Consider the following 7,045-nt stretch of genomic DNA (forward strand, 5'->3'; position numbering starts at 1 on the left):
ACAGGACAGGACATGGCAGGGTAGGACAGGACAGGACAGGACAGGACAGAACAGGACAGGACAGGACAGGACAGGACAGAGACAGGACAGGACAGGAGAGGAGAGGAGAGGAGAGGAGAGGAGAGGAGAGGACAGGACAGGACAGGACAGGACAGGACAGGACAGGACAGTAGAGGACAGGTAGAGGCAGGGAGGGAGGGAGGCAGAGAGGGAGGGAGGGACGGAGGGAGGAAGGAAGGCAGGGAAGGAAGGAGGGAGGGAGGGAGGCAGTGAGGCAGAGAGGCAAGGAGGCAGGGAGAGGGAGGGAGGCAGGGAGGGAGGGAGGCAGGGAGAGGGAGGGAGGCAGGGAGGGAGGAAGGGAGGGAGGGTGGCAGGGAGGGAGGGAGGCAGGGAGGGAAGGAGGGAGGCAGGGAGGGAAGGAGGGAGGCAGGGAGGGAGCCAGACCAGCAGGAGCTTCCCCTTAGTCACCTCCTCCGTGTGAATACGTAATGAGCTGCAGGGCTCCACATTGGTCACGGCTGATTACAGCAACACAATGAGGCCTAACACAAGTGGCAGGACCCTCACAATGGACACCCCCGGACCCCCCCGGACCCCCGGGCCCCAAGGCCTGCTCTCAGGGACTGGAGAGGGAGAAGAGGAGGATGAGGGGGCGGGGAGGGGGGGGGGGGGTAGTTGTCTCAGAGGCTGGAGAGGAGCTGGGGAGGGACAAGGGAGGGAGAGGAGGGCGGAGGCGAGTGGGGGGGTGGGGGTGGGGGGGCAGTGAACAAGACTTTGCCATGAGACAAATTGTTGCTTTGAATTTGTCTTCATGTTACTTGCTGTGCTCTCCATTTGTTTGGGGGAAAGGAGATATTTATATACTTGTGTGTATGGATTGACACTTTGTTCACACTTGCTATCTATGAGGTATTATGTATTGTAGAGATATTGTATTCAGTAGCCTACATTTTAGTTACATATTTTGCTTCCTTAAAGGGACAGTCTGGGATTGGTACGTACATGTTTTACCTTAAATTAATGATATACTATGTTCATTGACTCTTGAATAATAGAATTTACATGCCTCAGGGGCTTAGTTCAACTTTTTTACCCCATCAGAACCCAAAATATAAACTTGTTTTACTACATTGTTTTCAAATGTAACAAACACTGTATAGCTTCAGAAATCTGTCATATTTATCTCATTGATGGTCAGTCCTTGCATTCAGAGCTCCACTTCTCCAGCCCCATCCCTCAGCTGTTTACCAAAAAAAGTGGCAGGATAAACATTTTGGCGTTGTTTGAATCCCAGATTGCCCCTTTAAACACGGAGTAGTCATATTTTTTAACCCTAACCCTAACCCATTCTGGAAATAGGTCCAAAACATCTTGTAGACACGACAAACTAACTAATATTATGACAGAATCCCACCCTGAAGACTTTGCCTGCATTACATTTCTGAAAAGTAAAAGAAGTGGAACATTCCTTTAAACAAACTCATTTGTTTATAGTGTTCCTCAAATGCCAACGATTTGATCTCAGGATTATTAAACATTTGCTTATGCAAATGAGAGGCTATCTTCCTACATAGAAGGCCTGCCCTGAAGAGAGAGAGAGAGAGAGAGACAGAGAGAGAGAGAGAGAGAGAGAGAGAGAGAGAGCCCTGCAGACAAGAAAGAGAGAGAGAGAGAGAGACATAGAGAGAGAGAGAGAGAGAGAGAGAGAGAGAACCCTGCAGACAAAGAAAGAGAGAGAGACAGAGAGACAGAGAAATGAGCAGAAGAAGAGAAAAAGAGAGAAAAAGAAAACGATAGAGAGAGTGTGTGTGTGTGTGTGTGTGCGTTAGTGAACGAGGGTACCTCTGGCAGCCGGTGACAGTGTCATTTTAAAAAGCCAGCCTACAGCCCAAGAACCCATCACTGATTACCATCTACATATTTATGTAGAATATGAGCATTATATGGTACCATTTAAATTAACAACCCCTTTTCTCTGACTGAATACTACTGTAATCTCGACTGTGCAATTAGTTCAGCGGGGCTAAGAGATCAACTTCATTAGTCATTTTTGTGCAGAAGGAACCGGCTTGGCCAAATGTTCACTCTCTGTGGAAGGCGCGTATCTCTTTGGACAAGCTATCCCTAAATTAGTTTTTCTGTATCAGTTAAACAGTCCTCCCTTCTCCTCCTCTGTTAGAAACTTGGGGGTGATAGAAGGAGAACCTTCTGGAATATTTATGGTGGGGGTGGGTGGGAGGTGTGGGGGGGGGGGGGGGGAGAGAGAGAGAGAGAGAGAAATAAATCCCACAAAGACAATTTTGTCCTTCGTTTCCATGTTCGAGCCCTTGCCTTAGTGGTGTTTTTCCAATTACTTAATGCTATTTAAATGTAGCCCAGGCGACACACATACTTCAACACAGAAGTGGGCCCCTCTGAAATAAGTCACGCTTTAATTGTATTTCATAAATTATAATGGGAGCCCATCAGAGTAAGCTAGCTGTAATAAAATGATAAAATGGACAATTATGAAAAAATCCCCGGCCTTTAATTTTCTAAACACACTCCAGAGAGTGTGTTTAAGCCAGGCAGATTTGACGAGATGCTCCAATACTATTCCCCTCTGTGAGGGAAGCTGAAGTACTGTGAATTACAGCAGAGGAGGTCCTCTACTATGTTATAGAGAAACACACACTATATTATGACATAGTACCACTTCATAAGATCTTTTCTCTATTGCTGTTGATATGATTTTTTAAAACATTTTTATTGAATGATCTCATTTTATTTAATATGTGTATAAATGCTTTATTTTCAGTATATTTCCATGTATGTATAATTAGGTCAATCCATGTCGTGGTGAAACTATTCTGTGGGTAGAGTATCAGCATGTGTGTGTTCTGAGGGTAAGCCTAATGCAAACCTGTAAATCAGTAACTTCCTGTCTGTGCAGGAAGGAAGTGGTGTGTGTACACTGGTGTTTGTGGTCCCTGGCAGATTGAGATGACACCTTCTCTCTCTCTCTCTCTCTCTCTCTCTCTCTCTCTGTCTCTCTCTCTCTCTCTCTCTCTCTCTCTCTCTCTGTGTCTCTCTAAGAGCCTCTCACTCTTGCAATCAGTATTTGCCTTGGAAGAGGAGTGATTAGGCAGCATCACACACCTGGGAGCCCTCCTGGCCTCTCTCTGCTCCTACACACACACACACACACACACACACACACACACACACACACAGACACACGCACATGCACGCGTGCACACACAGACACACAGACACACACACACACACACACACACACACACACACACACACACACACACACACACATATATACTGTACTAGTATCTATATTACTATGTATTACAACTGTAATTTGGGTTCTGTATTTCTCTCCAGTTGATATGATGGATGTAGATGACGCCTCACAATACACCAAGACTGCTAACCTGACCAATAAGAGTGACAGGACTGCTTACCTGACCAATAGGAATGACAGGACTGCTTACCCGACCAATAGGAGCGACAGGACTGCTTACCTGACCAATAGGAGCGTCAGAGGGTCTTGGTTACAGGAAGGACATCAAAACTCTGCAGCTAATAATACTGGTTACACAACAAGATCAGTCTCTGTGTCTCTGTAAGAAACGGGCAGTACTTGCTGTATGGTTTTCAAAGGATGTGTTTTGAAATGAGAAACGATGAATTATTGTATGAATGAGAAACTGTGAATTATTCTGTGAAGTTACGCTGCTTTGTGAGAGGAAGACGTAATATATATGTTTAGGATGCTGCATATTTTCAGTAATCCATCACATTAAACCAATGAAACCATAGTGTGCTGTGTCTTTAGGTAAAGATGTATGTTTGCCTCACAATGGGGAAGGGGGGGCGGGGTTCTGACAGTCTGACACTCACACACACACACACACACACACACACACACACACACACACACACACACACACACACACACCCTCTCATTTGAATGGTAATGAATAAATGAATGAGGGTAAAAGCATGGGCCTTCCACTCTACATGTCACACCAATCCAATGTTTTTCAAATCCATTGCGAGACACACACACACACACACACACACACACACACACACATACACACCTTTGTAAACGACTACTCCAGGTAGAAGGGTTATGGATCAGGCCAGGATGTGGTGACAGAGACTGCCCTGAGCCCTGTGCAGCTGTGGGTTCCAGATCTATGCTGCTAGCTACATCATAGCCTCCCTACCACAGCTCAGCGTTGCTGTGTAAATGATAACAGCATTTCTGGTCATAATTTATCTAAACACAGGACACTCTGTGGTAACTCCATCTCCCAGAGGGATGTGTGTTACTGTATATGGTTCATGTTGTCTGTGTCGCCTCGGGGGGTGAAACTGCTCCTGTCACACTAGCCACATCTCTCTCTCTCTGTTTCTCTCTTTCTTTCTCCTCTTTCTCTCTCTCTATCTCTCTCTCTGTTTCTCTCTCTCTTTCTCCTCTTTCTCTCTCTCTATCTCTCTCTTTTTCTCTCTCTCTTTCTCCTCTTTTTCTCTCTCTGTTTCTCTCTTTCTCACTCCATCCCTTTCTCCTCTCTATCTATCTATCTATCTATCTCTCTCTCTCTCCCTCTCTCTCATTTTCTCTCTCTCTCTCATTCTCTCTCTCTCTCTCTCTCTCTCTCTCTCTAGAAGCTCCCAGTTTGTGTTCAGCCATGAGGACACGACTCCCCCCCCCCCCCCAGCCCACTGCCCCTCTATCTAAAACACACACGGCGGTTCCACTGTCTGCTACATCAGCCCATCCATTAACCCCTGACAAATAGAGAGGCCATACTGAGCCAGATTTGACACATTGATTATCAATGGCTTATCAATCAATCCCAGATAACTCTCAAGTGTTTACTGAATCAATACACAAACAGAGAAGGAGTTCCACTCTGAATGGCACAAGTATCTACGTATATAACAGGTTTATGAAGGCTTCATTGAGTCTTTGTAAGTTATTATTGATTGACAGTGTGACCTTGAAGCCCCTTCAGTGAAGTCATCTTCCACACACACCTGAATGTTGGCTGAGTGGATGGTCTCACAGGGGGTAGTTGAAAGAATGTTTGTTCTATCCTGTCATGTCATGTCCAGTCAAGTCCAATCAACCCCAGAGGATCTGACGGTCAGGATCCTGACACCTCCCAGACCCCAGGGAGAACCAATCGATGGCCCATCTGTGTCCAGGCAGGGTTGTCTCCCCGTGTTTCTCCAGGTTTACACACTAACGTTATTAAAACAGGTTGGCCTGAAGGTCAGCTGGGAGCAGGGCCAGGAAAAACAAACTATTCATTTGGCGTGGAGGTGATATGGGATGAGGCTAGGGCTGGGGGGCCGGGGGGGTTGGGGGGAGGGAGGGGGGGGGGGGTCGTTCTATTGTGCTGCTGGAATTAACCATGACGGGTCACGTGTCACTGGCTGCTGACCCCCCGGACCCCTATTCAGAAGCATACACTGGCATTAGCTAGGGCCTAGAGAGGGGTCAAACACACATACACACACACACACACACACACACACACACACAAACACGCACACACACACACACACACACACAGCCAGTTCTGACCAGGGCAGCACTTAACAAACAAAGAGGGGTATTACCATGGGCTGGTTGGGACACAGTGGCGGTGTGTTGCTCTTTGTGACTCATCCTTCAGCCTGATTCTACTGGTCTGGGCCGTAGTCAAGGCACGAAGCATGGTCACATACCTCCAAACACCTCACATATGGTCTCCACAGTGTGTGTGTGTGTGTGTGTGTGTGTGAGTCAGATGTGTGTGTGTGTGTGTGTGTGTGTGAGTGTGTGAGTCAGATGTGTGTGTGTGTGTGTGTGTGTGTGTGTGTGTGTATGTGTGTGTATGTGTGTGTGCCCATGCCTGTGCGTGCGTGTGTGTGCTTGCCTGTGCGCTTGTGTGTGTGTGTGTGTGTGTGTGTGTGTGTGTGTGTGTGTGTGAACTGTCTTGAGGTGTGTGTGTGTGTGTGAACTGTCTGAGGTGAGCTGAGGTGCAGAGGGGGATGACAGTGAGCCAGTGGACTGGGTTGGGTAGCTGTGAAGGCTTGCTTGGACACACACCCCCCAGGCCACCCATCAGGAAGTCTTTGTGCAGTCTGCATGTTGCTGTTTCTCTCTGCAGCGCCTCAAAGTTGCTGACTTCATTGAGTGTCAGTCACCCGCGGCCTGGGGACTGGGAGGCGGCCACACATGCAGAGCGAGCGGAGGTTGGAGGGCGGTACATTTCCACCTGATGGATGCGTATTTCTGTGTGTGTGTGTGTGTGTGTGTGTGTGTTTCTGTTTCTGTGTGTTCCTGTGTGTATGTGTTTGTGTGTGCGTGTGTGTTTCTGTGTGTTTCTGTATGTGTGTGTGTGCGTGTGTCAGTGTGTGTGCGTCTACGCATGTGTGTGACAGATGTGTGGTGGTGGTGGAATGGAACAGTGGCATGTTGTAACAACATCTGATCCTCAGGCTGCAGGCTAACAGATACAGCTAATTGAAAAACCATCTCCCTGGAGTGATGCACGCCTATTACAATATTACTGTTGCTCAACGCCGCGGCGGCGGGAGGCGGGCGGGCAGGCGGGCGGGCGGGCGGCCCTGTCGTCTCTCTCCAGCCTTGCTCTGCCTTGCCTCACTGATGCCCAGCCCGCCCCTCGTCCACTCAAGCATATAAACACAGCATCGCTATTGTGACTAGAGAATAAACATGAAGTCAATGGGACTCTAGGTACTGACTATTGAGGCTATAGAGTTCTAGATAGCAGCATATAGAGCGTATAGGGACGGTGTAGTTGTGATGGTGAGTCTTAGTCTGGGATCTTATATGGATCCATATCTCAATGGAACTCTACCTGGATGGATAAAGGGGAAATACAATGAAAAATAGTTTTTTTTTGTTTTTGTTTCAGATGTATTGAATGGTGTCAGCGGTGTGTGTGTGTGTGTATGTGTGTGTGTGTGTGTGTGTGTGTGTGTGTGTGTCGTTCAGGTAAAAGCCAGCCAGTGACAGAAGCGTACCCCA

The sequence above is a fragment of the Argentina silus genome (genome assembly GCF_951799395.1).
Source record: "Argentina silus genome assembly, chromosome: 6".
Lineage (NCBI taxonomy): Eukaryota > Metazoa > Chordata > Actinopteri > Argentiniformes > Argentinidae > Argentina > Argentina silus.